The sequence below is a fragment of the Callorhinus ursinus genome, unplaced genomic scaffold (assembly GCF_003265705.2).
Source record: "Callorhinus ursinus isolate GAN/ISIS: 27379988/994484 unplaced genomic scaffold, GSC_fseal_2.0 scaffold3, whole genome shotgun sequence".
Classification (NCBI taxonomy): domain Eukaryota; kingdom Metazoa; phylum Chordata; class Mammalia; order Carnivora; family Otariidae; genus Callorhinus; species Callorhinus ursinus.
The window spans coordinates 16,268,763-16,283,653 of NW_027397065.1; positions in this window are offsets into that span (position 1 = coordinate 16,268,763).

Genomic DNA, 14,891 nt, shown 5'->3' on the forward strand with positions numbered 1-14,891 from the left:
TAATACAAAAAGTAGCCATATAAGACAGGTTTTGATTGAATATAAGAATGGTGACTCTACTTGTTGGTCTGACCACTTTAAACCATAAAAATGTACAAAAATGCCACATAAAGCCCATTTCCTATAAACACCAAGAACAGATCATCAGAACTGATAAGTGGACCAAAAATCAGTTCATGAGCAAAATGCTTTATTTTCATCCACTGATTTCCATGACAACTGAAATGGTATACTTAATGATTTATCGAGTTTCTCTTACCTACATGTCTATAAAAATCATCTTTAAATTGGATTTAGATTTATCTTGAAATTAGTATACTGCACCTAAATAAATAGCATTTACAATTTCAATACATGTATGTAACTGAAGTTTTCTTTTAAATGACCAAGTACAAAAAGAGTGAACCTCAATCGGATAGCATTGTGGAAAGCACATTACTTCAAGCAAGTCTTTCAATTCACAGCATACAGGATAGCTAATACATTCAGTTGATTTCTGTTTTCTTCCAACAAAATTACTATTTTGTTTGACTACCTACTGAGACTGAAAACAAGTTGAACAGAACATATTTAAAGCAACTCTCTGTTCTACTATAAATATATAAAATGCACTGCTGAAAACCTTTGTATCAAAATTTCCTGTTCATTTGATTTTATACCAGTATGCCAATAAGACCCTTCTTCCCCAGGAATATAGTTTTGTAAGCACACAGCTGCAGTGTTTCATTTTGTAGGAATTTTGCAAATTATGTTTTCTAAAAATAATCAGAGGACAGGATTCATTCTGTTTTATAAAAATAAATACTAAGATATGATAAATAAGACTTTACTTCAGCTGCTATAAAAATACAACCATAAAATTTATTTCTTAAACACATGGACCAAATAATGTTTTCAAAGATAGCCAAGTAATGTTTTCAATCCGTGCTATTTGTTTAAGAGAGAACAAATTTGCCTATTTTGAACACAAGTATGCTATAAGCTGCAAACATTACAATGTTAGAATAAAAAATAAATAGATTGAAATAGGTTTATAACAATCTCTTCCTCTCTGGAAGGTGCTTTCCTTGGCTACTTAGTCTGAACACCTTTTTTTTTCTTTTTAAGACTTTATTTATGTGTGAGAGAGAGAGGGAATGAGAGAGAGAGAGAGCATGAGAGGGGGGAGGGTCAGAGGGAGAAGCAGACTCCCTCCTGAGCAGGGAGCCTGATATGGGACTCCATCCTGGGACCCAGGATCACAACCTGAGCCAACGGCAGTCGCTTAACCAACTGAGCCACCCAGGTGCCCCTAAACACCTTTTTATATACAAATACAGAAGAACTCTATTTTAATACCAGTATTACAATATTTTAACGGTAATGTAATTTGAAATTTTATAGACAATAATGAAGAATTTTCACGAACATTTTAAAGTTATTTTAAGTTTTCAGAATATCAACCTTACATAAAATCTATAAATACCAAAGATACTGCTATCTACTTATTCTTTTATAGGTATTAGTGAAGTCTTGAAGTTGATGGCTATTTTACTTGATAGCACTACAGAATTTTTTCCCCTGATTCCTGGACTTCTATTATGAGGTTCTACCAATCTTTTTCTGGTACAATCCATCACTGTATAATAATATGGTCACTTGGGTGTATTTGAACAATTTATTAAAAACCATACCACATTTGCTTCTCTGCCTAGATTTTTCAAAGTGTGGTATTAAATAACAGAATCCTTGTCATTTAATCTGAACTGTCATTTAATTTATAATGTATCTGTAAATTCAGACTCAGGAATTATCATTTTCTGTGTCTGTATACCTCTAGACCCTTCTGTCTCATGATCCACTCTCAACTGTGAGCACAGTGATATTATCAAATCGCTTGCACCTTTTTTCAAGAATTATCGTCACCTCAAAAGTTTTTCCTCAAACACGAATATACAGATCCTGCATTTTCTGTGTACACTCTTAAACAGGTTTTCTTAATACAACAAAATGAGATTTTATAGTTATTTCCTGCCCTTAATCATGTAGGCTACTCGAGTATATCATCATTCAAATTCAAAACGCATAGCTTAATCCACCCTGTTTTCACTTGGGATAGCATAAAACCATTCTAAATAAGAGAGCAGTGTCTTCTAACCTTTAACATAATTCATAGCAACTGACACTGCTCCTTATACAGTCTCTTCTCGGAGGGAGCAAATAATGCTTGTCTTTTCCATGTTTATATTCAGGGCTACAATTTCAGATTGTACTCTGAATGCTAAGCTTTCTCAGATGATTTCATGGGTTTGGACCACCTTGCCATTTTACCTGCAGCACGATGACTAAGGTGGAAATGTTTATATGCATAATATATATCAGAATGCTGCACAAGTAACTGTACGAAATGTACTATTTGTGTAACAGAGACCTCACTGATGCCTTGAGCTGTGTCTTCTTTGGAAATTCAGTTATATCATGCTACCACAGGCTCAGATGAGAGCACTGGACAGAGACAAAACTATTACCTACCTGTTGTGATATAGTGGGAGATGCGCTAAGTTCCTGGTGAACAAAAGTCATCCTGTACCCTATTAGCTGGACTGAGTGCTCTTTGATACTATAATGAAGTATGAACAGAATGCTGAATTTGCTATACAGTACAGAGATTGGCACTAACATGTCCTTCTTCAGCTTCCCCTGGCTTAGTTCTGGGGCCAATGTTAGAGCTGTGAGAACAAAATATTTCACTATTAGAGAGCCTCCAGGTGTGCTCCTGTATTCTCTATGCAAACCCCATAATGCAAGGTGTGCTACCAGGTGACTTCCCAAGGGAATATGATGTTGCTAAGTGAAGAATCCCTTTTTTTTTTTTTTGTAATTTCAGATTGTGGATCCCACTGGAACAGAATGAGAATAACAGGCCCTGGTAAGAGCCGATGAGAGTAAAGCATTTCACAGAAATGAGTGGTTTTTCCAAAAAGAGGTGGCGGTCCTACATAGATACCTCTGCTCCTGGCTACTCCGGCTACAACTGGTAAAATAAACCAGACACTGGACCTTCCCATTTAAAACAGCAGAGAGATTTGTACAGGTGGAGAATGTCAACATTTGAACTCTGAACGTATTTTTCTTTATGGCTACTCTGCGAACTTTCTATTTATTTCCTAAGGTTGTGAGAATGGAGGAAATATAATAGAGCCAGTTTACTTGGCATCAAGAAGCAGATTTTTTTAAAAGGTTAAAAATTTCAGAAAATCCTTGAGATTCAATTTGTTCACAAGTAACAAACTTTGATAACAAACTTGTAAAAGCTATTGAAAAAGAGAAAGTAAATGAATTTAAATTCCTTACTCTCCCAAGGGTGTTTTAAAAACAAATGTTCAAAAAAGTGGCATAAAAGGAAAGGGAAACCAATAAGCTAACATCACCTTGACAATAGTAGACTGGCTCCAATTCATGCTTTTATAGAAATAATGAATACATGCTCCATATATAAGTATAGGAGCTATTAAGATCACCCCTTGTTAAGCCTGAAAACCCTGAATTTTGGAGAAGTTATGTGGCTTCCTCCAGGTTAGTAAGCAGTAAATTTACTAAGTGGAAAATGTGAAATTTGGACCCAAACTATGTTCTAAATAACAGCACATCATTTTAGTGGTTCTCTTTATCATTGTTACAACTCTTCCCATACAATTTCGTATATTCTTTACTAAACCCTATGCAACTTATTTAGATACATTTAGATATGATGAAACTATCTTGTTAACTTCCTTCACAGCTGTTACAGAGCTAACAAGTAGTGGAGTAATTCAGATATCAAGGCCAGTATCCTCCCTTTATTCCACTAGTTTTTATCTCTATCACTCACTCCCTCAATTTTCTTTTCCTTAGCTAAAGACAAAAATTTGAGGCAAACACACACACACACACACACACACACACACACACACGCACACACACACACATCCCACACCAAACATCACTGTTTGGCATATTTTACACATCATAATTAGTATGCTAAGCTTTTTAGTGCTTTTAAGAACATTTAATAATTTTTATTATTAGATTAAAATACAGTTTCTTATACACACATCTTTATTGGGCTTTCTCTTTCTCCTTATTTAGATAACATTATAAATATGTTATGATTCTTGCAATTCAATGACAGACAAGTACTACAGATGAATAGAGCGTGACTCTGTAGTCAAATTCTCTGTCACGCACTTCCCCCAGAGCTTGTTGTAGCTGGCTTTTTTGCCTCCCAAGCTGCAAATTCCTCATGATCTGTGTTCCTCCCACCATCTTGATCTCACCATGAATTCTAGATACATGTTTTTATTCCCATATTTAAACATTATATTACATACATTAAATACTGATGAATTTAGCAGAGTCCCTGGGTATCAGGCTGGAGGATCTCAGTCTGGACCTTTACACACAGCACAGAGCTATTCCTTCTCTGACACTCTTCCCAGCATGCCTCCACAGGGATAAATATCAGCCCACCTGTTTTGTTTTTTAAGATTTATTTATTTATTGGGGGGGGTAGAGGGAGAGGGAGAGACTTTCAAGCAGACTCTTGCTGAGACTGCAGAGCCCCACATGGGGCTCTATCTCAAGACCCCGAGATCATGACCTGTACCAAAACCAAGACAGACACTCAATGGACCAAACTACCCAGGCATTCTTCAGCCCACCTGTTGCAAAGAGATTCCTACTTTCTTTCTTTACTGCATTGCCCTATTTTATTTTATTCATTGCACCTGTTACCTTCTGAAATGTTTCTGTTCAGTTGTTTGTTGTCTTTTATTGCCTACTAGGATGTCAGGCCACTGAGAACAAGAAATGTCACTCTTATGTCTGCAGTAACTGGAATAATGCCAGAAACATAGCAGGTTCTTAATAAATATTTGTGACATCCCAGAATCTTAATTGGCTCTCTTATTCCACATCTCTTTAATCTCTACTCCTCCCTTCAGCTTCCTGGTTTCCTCTGTGGAGCTCCCATTTCTTTTATTGCTGTAATGAAAATGAGCTTCTCCTACTGTTGGGTCTCATTTTCTACTTTAAGCAATAACCAAGTCATTCTTCTAAATAAGCGTAGTATTCACCCTAAAAAGACTTGAAATCCATACACATCATTTCACAATTGTGTATTTGCAGACAGACTATCTATATAGAAACATTTTTGTGTGCATGTAAACATATATTACCTATTTTTTCAAACAGAAGGAATCTATCAGCACAAGGTTAAATATGATCAAAGGACATTTAAAATGGGTTATGATTTTATACTGAATTACCTATTTGTGCTACAATTTTTTTTTTTTAAGAAATAGGGAGAAAATGATTTGATTAAGGACAAAGAATTCAACACTGAGCAGGTATGGCAAAGCAGACTCATGAATTACTCCAAAAGACTCTGGTTAATATGAGATCCACAAAAAACACTCAACTAAGGAAAATTTTCTAGAGAGTGCCAGGAGGTATTCTATGTTTGTGTTATCAAGTTATTTTCCCAATGGTACAAACTTTATAGAGCAATGCTTAAAGAGAAAGAACTTTAGGACTGCTGCTCTATCTCTGAATTATTAGAGATGAAGAAATCATTCAAAAGGATAATTCAGCTGGCAGGGATATTTTTGAGAATATTAAAAATCAAAGAGTTACAAAGAGGTAAATAATGAAATACAAAAACATCAACTTCATCCGAGATCAGTAATTAATTCAATAGGTAAGAGGATAAATTTGGACTTTCTCTTAAAGGAGCGGCATTCTACCACGGACAAATAAAAATGGTTTACTCATGCTAGAAGGTGAAAAAAATATGTCACAAAACACAGAAAGAATAAAAGACATAACTTCTGTTGCAATTTTAAGCTGAGAGTACTATGGAAATCATCTCAGGTAGAGCCAACTAAACTGCTTTCCCTGAATATACTCCTCATTAGAAATTTTGGGAAAAATTTAACAACTCATGTTGACAGCTGTTAATTAAGCTATAAAAGATTGACATGGCCAATGAAATCTCCAATTTGAAACTGAAATGTTGGACTGGAATAGGCCATCTTTGCAATACTTGCATCACTGGAAGAATGTGGCAGAGAAGCAGAGTTATAGTGAATATGATTAGGATATCAATAACAAGTATTACTTTTTCTCAACACTGATTTCTAATAAAGGGATGACAGTTTTGTGATGGAGAAGTCTGAGTACTTTGAAGGACACAAGGTATGTTTAAAAAAATAATGCAATAATTTAGATGAATTCTGATTTACATTTTGGTCCTAAGAGAACAGTGACTGCATTGTTTGAGTGTTGACAATTTTCTCTCTTAGAAGCCTGAGGAGACAGTGAGAACTATGTACTCTTATAACGTGTAGGATTTGATAGTTGGTAATGAGAAAGTGTCAGAAAAGTATAAATGCATTTGTAATTTTATAAGAGAATGGCTACTATTTTTAGATATAAGCCTTAATCTTAGAAGAGATATTCCAATTATTCTGCAATGTAAAGATGATGAAAGAAGAGTTATTCAGTTTTTTACTTAAAAGAGATGGCTAATTATCCTTTTAATAGAGTTATACAGAAGATACAGCAAGACACATGAAGTGAAACATTTTAAGTGTGCATTTTGGTGAATGTTTCCCCACCACCTACAGCAAGATACAGAACTTTCCGTTACATCAGAGTTCATGTGTGTCCATGTGATCCATTTAAGTCAATGCCTCTTTCCGAAATAGGAAAACTGTATGACTTCAGTCCTCAACAAAGATGCCTGTCTTGGGGGTTCCTGGGTGGCTCAGTTGGTTAAAAATCTGTATTCAGCTCAGGTCATGATCTCAGGGTCCTGGGATCAAGCCCCCCACGTTGGGCTCTCTGCTCAGTGGGGAGTCTGTTTGTCCCTCTGCCTCCGCCCCCGCTTGTGTGTGCACTCTCTCTCTTGCTCACTCTCTCAAATAAATAAAATCTTAAAAAAAAGATGCCTGTTTTTGAACTCCATATAGAGTCACACAGTATGTACCTTAATGCCAGATTTTTTGCTCACAATATCAATGAGATTTATCTATTTTTAAGTGTATTACTAATTTCATTCTTTTTTTATCAATGTGTATGAACATTGTATTAGTATACAACAACTTATTCATCCATTGTATTACTGATGGATATTAAGTGTTTTGAGTTTTGGTTTTCAAAAAAACTGCTATGAATATTTTTGTAAATATATTTTGATGAGCACGAAAGAGCATTTACAAAGTATGGATGGAAAAGCCAAGGGTACAGCCATTATATTTGGAGCCAGTTTCTGAGCTGTTCTTCTAGTTTCTGTGTAACCCTAGGCAAAGTATCCAAATTCTCTCTGCCTCAGTTTTTCCATTTGCAAACTAGAATTTAAGTAGTACTTAAGTAATAGAATAATTGTGAAGAAAAGGAGTTGAAATATACCAACAATGCAGAGAAATGCTGGAGACACAAGTATTTTAAAGAAATTCAGGACAGTAACTTTAGGAAAGCAAACAGCAAAATGAACTGATGTTAGTAGAAAATTCAAATGACAACAGGATATTTTTTTAACTTTGTGAAAATAAAAACAGCTAGTTAACTCATTATTTCTACTCTTTCCAATAAGTAAGTGCAATCAAAGTGAAGATGTAAATAGCTATTGATCATTAAAAGTAAAACCAGGGCAGATGTTTAACTCATATATCCCACTTTGGCCATACCTGTTGTTAAATTTCAGCTTCTGTTCCAATTGGTCAATTATTTTATTAGTTGTAGGTGAAGAGATACTAAGAGAGCAGCTGGCCATGTTAAGTGACTTCCCATTTCTAAGTTCAGACAAATTGCTGATGGGATGTTGGGCACATTTCAAATGCAAATATTTATCAACTGTACATTCTTAGTAACTTAAAACAGGAAAAGAGACAGATGACAATGTGCAAAGAGAGTACACTGGATTCTGAAAACTACTGATCTATGGCATACTTATTGAATGACAATTAGAATCTAGAAGCTGTGTAAGGCAGTGGGTATAAAATGATATACCAGACATGATTACTGTGTTTAAGAATCTTACATGTTATTCTGTGGCGGGGGGGAAACAGTAAATAGGTAAAAAAAAATGTCAATTAGCAATAAAATTTATCAGCTAATATTATTAAATAGAAACCTGTGCATTTGGGTTAAAAAAGAGAGTCAATATTAGAGATCTTCAGGAAGAATCAGTCACCTCAAAATAAACAAATTTTTGTATATAGGTTATATGATCTCTAGATTGTGAAATGTGGTTATATCTCATTTGTAAAACACAGGTGTAACATTCAATTTTTCCATGTTAAAATCAAGATGATAGTCAACTTTTATTATGATATATGTAATTTTATTTGAAATAATTCAATACAGGCAGTATCATATTTGTCTTCAATTAGTTTAAGCTATATACCCGGGTTAGTTGGTGGCCTTTTAAGGAAATTTCTGCTTTAAGAATGATCTCTTAGCATTTATTCACACTCTAAAACTATTATGCTATAAAAAGAGTCAACTTTCATATTTCACTTTATCACTTTGTTAATTAGAATAATGAATGTTAGTTCTCATTTTTAAAAATGTATGGTATTACAGCAATAAAAGTAGGTTAGGATATTTACAGTGGATATCTACCTTTTTATAAACATGTCATAAAAATATAAAGGGGCCTTCACATATTAACCTTGATCCCCAAATGGCTTGTGTCACACCACTGGTTTGGAGGATACTTTTTTACTTTATTCTGATAGATATTTGCATGTGGCCGCTGGAAATTCTCACAAAGCTTTCAGGAAAGGTGTCCTTAAAACACAAAACATGACAGAGGGCTGAGGATATAAAAAATTTATAAAAACAGGTTTTAAATCAGTGTCTGGCTTTTAAAAAATGTGTGTAGGTAAGGCAGAATTAGGTCTGAGACTTTACTTCATTCAGTATGAGCCAGGCAATACACTGTAAGAATCATTTACCATTGTCTAATTGTATTCACCTCTACAAACCAACTAACCAACCAACCACCCAACCACCAACCAACTTACCAAACACACACATGCCTCACTAGGCAAAATGACATTATTCTCTTCTAGTTATATGTTCTATTAGACTTCTTCTTGGCTATATACCCAGAAAGGATTTAGCAATGGGTATAGAATACTATTTTAATACACACTTTTAAATAAATGAATCACAGAATGAATTAAATTAAGACCCTTGAGGAAGCAATGAAAAACTCATTAAAATTTTGTTAATTATGGATTTAGAAATAACTATGTTAAGAATATACCTAATAGTCTATGAGAATTGTTTTAAAAAGGTGCTAAAACAAAGTATAATCAAGTCTTTTTTTAATTTAATTTTATTTTGTTATGTTAGTCACCATACATCATTAGTTTTTGATGTAGTGTTCCACGATTCATTGTTTGCATAGAACACCCAGTGCTCCATGCAGAACGTGCCCTCTTTAATGCCCATCACCAGGCTAACCCATTCCCCCACGACCTTCCCCTCTAGAACCCTCAGTTTGTTTTTCAGAGTCCATCATCTCTCGTGGTTCGTCTTCCCCTCCGATTTCCCCCCTTCATTTTCCCTTCCTTCCCCTAATGTCCTCCATGCTATTCTGTATGTTCTACAAATAAGTGAAACCATATGATAATTGACTTTCTCTGCTTGACTTATTTCACTTAGCATCATCTCCTTCAGTTCCATCCATGTGGATGTAAAAGTTGGGTATTCATCCTTTCTGATGGCTGAGTCATATTCCATCGTATATATGGACCACATCTTCTTTATCCATTCATCTGTTGAAGGGCTTTTAGGCTCTTTCCACAGTTTGGCTATTGTGGACACTGCTGCTATGAACATTGGGGTGCATATGGCCCTTCTTTTCACTAGTCAATTCTATCTATTTTGGGAACTTTGTTCCTATACCCAGAATCTTGTACTCCTTTTTCTTTTTTCTTTTCTTTTTTTGGGGGGAGGGGGTAAGCACACTTTAGATCTACTCTTGTACTAATTTTTTAAAAAATATTTTACTTATTTATTTGACAGAGAGAGAGAGAGAGAGAGCACAGGGGGGGGGGGCGGTGGGCAGGCAAAGGGAGAGGGAGAAGCAGGCTCCCTGATGAGCAGAGAGCCCCACATGGGGCTGGATTCCAGGACCCTGGGATCATGACCTGAGCCCAAGGCAAATGCTTAACCAACTGAGCCACTCAGGCATCCCTACCCTTGTACCAATTTTTAAGTTTATAATACCTTATTATTCACTACAGGTACAATGTTGTACAACAGATCTCCAGAACTTATTCATTTTGCTTAACTGAAACTTTATGGCCATTAATTAGTAATTTCCCATTTCCCCCCTCCATAGCCCCTAGCAACAATCATTCCACCATTTGATTCTATAAATTTAACTATTTTAGATACTTCACTTAAGTGGGATCAGTCAGTATTTGCCTTTCTGTGACTGGCTTATTCCGTCTAGTATAATGTCCTCAAGTTTCATCTTTATTGCCCATTGCAGATTTTTCCTTCCTTTTTAAGGCTAAATAGTATTACACCCACCCCCCACCCACCCACCCACCCACACACACACACACACACATGCACGACATTTTCTTTATTCATCTATTGAGGTACATTTAGGTTATTTCCACACCTTGGCTATTATAAACAGTACTGCAATAAACATGGCCCTGTTTCTTAGTTTACAAATTTTATGCTATTTAGATGAAATTTGTACTGCTGAATTAGAAGTATATTCTTTGGGCATTTACTATTCCTTTTCACTCAACTGAGAAATCTGAAGAGAAATAAATTATTTCTGTTACAACAGGGGCGCCTGTCATGATCTCCAGGTCCTTGAATCGAGCCCTGCATCAGGCTCCCTGCTCAGCAGGGAGTCTGCTTCTCTCTCTCTCCCCCCACCGCCCCTCCCCACTGCTTGTTCTCATTCTCAAATAAATAAAACCTTAAAAAAAATTATTTCTGTTAAAACATAACTGTATGCTGGGAAAACTTAAAATCATATCAGTCTTGATTTGATTCTATGTCAAATCATAGTATCTCACTTCTTTAGTAATTATTTATAATAATTAACTATGTATAATTGAAATTTTAGTCTAAACTCTCAAATAATTTAAACATTTCTTTGACAAAGAAACATATGTGTATCTGCACACAAACACACATGCACACACACACACACACACATATACACAATACTCGAAATATATACATCACATATGTGAGAGAGAGTGAGGGGGCATTCTATACCTTTAAGAAGGAATTCGGAAAAAGATGCAGACCGCATCTGCTATCTACACTCAAAAATCATGGAGATTGCCACAAAACAATAAAATTCTGGTTAGAAAACATCTTACAGATGATTTTCATTTCCTTACTTTTTAGCTGACAAATCTGAGTTTCATGGAGATGGTAGAGTTTCAAGGGAGAACAAAAATTAATAATCAGGATTTGCAGGATACAATATGTAGAGAAAGGGGGTTGGGTCAGGGAAATTTTATTTTTAAAGATAATTGAGTCGAAAAAGAAGGGAGAAAAATCGCACTTTCCCATACATGCATCATCTTCAATCTATTCTGATACTAAAAACCGTAATTTCTAGAACATTATAGCTAAAAGGAAAATGGAGTAAAACTCAAAACTAAGAAAACATTTGAAGATATGCAAAATATATGAATAAGATTTTCAGGAGAAAAAGAAGTAGATGGCAAGTAAGCATAGATTAAAAAAATTCCCACTATTTTTCATTAGGAAAATGGAAATTAAGCCAAAATGAGACACCATTATACACCTATTAGAATGGCTAAAGTCCAAAACATTGATAACACCAGATGATTGCAAGCAAGAGGAGCTCTCACTGATCGCTGATGGGAATGTATAACAGTACGATCTCTCTGGGGACAGTGTAAAAGTTTCTTATAAACTTGAACCTACACATACTATTTAACCTAACAATTTCACTAATTGGTGTTTATCCAAGTAAACTGAAAATGCATGTTCACACAAAAACTTACTTGTGCATGTTTATAGCTTACAGGAGCTTCATTCCTTAAACTCAAAATTATAAACAACTAAGTGTCTTTCAACAGGTAAAGGAGTAAACCAACTGGTTTTCAACCATGTCATGGAATACTAAGCAACAAAACACAACAAACTGCTGATTCATGCAACAACTTGGATAAATCTTAAGCAAACTCTGCTAAGTGAAAGAAGCCAGATTCAAGAGGAAAAGGCAAGTATAGACAGAAAATAAATCAATAGGTTGCTAGTGTTTGGGGTAGAGGAGGCAGCAGTGACTACAAATGGACTGTAGACTACACTTCAGGATGATATAAGAAGTGTTCCGTGTGTTGCTGGGGTGATGGACACAGGATGGTATGCTTATCAAAAACCTCATAAGGTGTACATTACAGAGTGAAATATAATATATGCAAAAAACCAAATTCAACTAGATTTGGGAGTCCAAAGATGGAATATAGAGTGGGGAAATTGAATATAACTATATTGCAAATTTATGACACTGCCTCATTGAAGGCAGTGAGGAAAACCAGAGCTGACATAAGCAACTTTGTAAGATGGTGTTTTGAGAAGCAACTGTAAGACTAAAGACAAAAGTAAATGTACATCAACATTACTCTATTTGGTAACTTCTCCTCTGGGTATGGGTTATCAATTCTGAAACTGTGTGATAAGTATTATGGCCTGACAAAATAATTAAGTTGTAGCTAATGAGAGAGAGGTTTCTCACTCTCAAATTAGGAAATTATACATAAATCACAATGAACCCCCTCATGCTGGACTAAAATTTGAGACATCAATATAAAGTCATATTTATTTTTATTCATTTTTATTTTTTTAAGATTTTATTTATTTGACAGAGAGAGGGAGCACAAGCAGGGAGAGGCAGAGGGAGAAGTAGGCTTCCTGTAGAGCGGGAAGCCTGATGTAGGGCTTGATCCCAGGACCCTGGGATCATGACCTGAGCCGAAGGCTGATGCTTAACTGACTAAACCACCCAGGCACCCCTCATATTTCCTTTTATATACACAGATATAGATAATTATTATAGATACATGCATATAAATGAATTATTGCATACACCCAAATTTTTAGCCCTGCCTGCTGAGATGACTTAGGAGCAGTTATATTCCAATAGCATCAATCACATGTGGATCTCAGGTTGGAGTGTCTAATACCATCCTATCCTTCAGTAAAAGGAGTGAAAGCTTTTTAGAACATGGCTGATCCTTGGACTTGAGCAAGAGAAATCCAACATGAACCTACATCTTATGGTGTCAAAGAAAGTTTGGGGACATACCAAAGGGAAACAGGAGCCCACCTGGAAGGCCTCAGTGGCCGGTGCTGGAAAACCCCAGGCAAGAAGAAAGGGAATAATAGACTACAACCTGAAGTATGAAATAAATGCATAGAAGTTTATACTTATATACAAATTATTGAATAAATGGGGCAGAAATGACAAATTTTCCTGACAGAAAAATTATAGTCTTTAAACAAAATTGCCTTCCATGAATGGAGTTTAAGTTTCCTCCCCTTTAGTGTTGTCTGGACTTGGTGACTGGCTTCTGCAGAATATAGCATGTAAAAGTAAAAATAGTAACTTTTACAGTAGAGAAGCTTGGAAGGTCTTTTTTTTTTTAAGATTTTATTTATTTATTTGACACCAGGAGAGAGAGAGAGAGAGAGAGAGAGAGAGAGAGGGGAGTGGCAGAGGGAAAAGCAGGCTCCCAGTGGGGGAGCCTGACGTGAGGCTAGATCCCAGGACCCAGAGATCATGATCTGAGCCAAAGACAGACACTTAACCAAGTGAGTCACCCAGGCACACAGCTTGAAAGTTCTTAACCAAGTGATCAAGTTTAATGTCACAGCGGTGTCATGTCGACATCATGCACCTTCTGATATGATGAAATGAGACAACAATTTATCTCTATGGGATTGTTTCCAAAGCTCCATACCTCCAGCCTAATTATGAGGAAAACATCAAACAAACCCAATTGAGTACCTGACCAGTACTCTTCAAAACTCTTAATGTGATGAAAAACAAGCATAGAAAATTGTCACAAGTCAGAGGAGACTAGGTCAATACAGCAAGTATGGGCAACGTTATATCCTAGACTGGATCCAAGAACAGAAAAACTATATTAGTGGAAACTGATAAAATATGAGTAAGGTTGTAATTTAGATAATAGTTATGTCCCAGTGTTAACATCTTAATTTTAACAAGTGTTCCATGTCTTTGTTAACATTAGGAGAAATGGGGTGAAAGGTGTATGGGAATTTTCTGTACTAAGTTTACAATAGGTCTTTAAATCTAAAATTATTCCAAGCAAAAACTTTGTTAAAAGTTGTATGACAACTATATTTCAATTGAAAAAAAAATATTTAAAACAAAAGAACAGTTTGGGTTTTGACAGTTGAAGTGGTGTGTGGTTTGTTTGCAGTAGGTCATAAAGAAAGCAAAGATTAAAAATCAGTAAGAGATATTATTACATTGACTACCTACCCCATTTCTTTCTTTGCTGATCTCACTATCCTGTCACAACAGAGATGGCCAGATTTTGGACTACAAGTTTAAAGAACAAATTTTTCTTAGTTCTTTCTGAATTGTTGCTATTTTTACACAGGGCATTTTATATACTTGAGAATTAATCTATTAAAGTTTGTATTTATTTAACTGATTAAAGTTTAAGACAAAACTGGCTGACCTTGCAATTTGGTGAATAGTCCGATTTGCACTTTTATCTTCTTAAGCAATCCACTTTGATAAATTCACTTGGCCAATGATATCATCATGACATCAATGGCGGGGCTAGACCAATAAATCACAACTCCGTTTCTGAGAT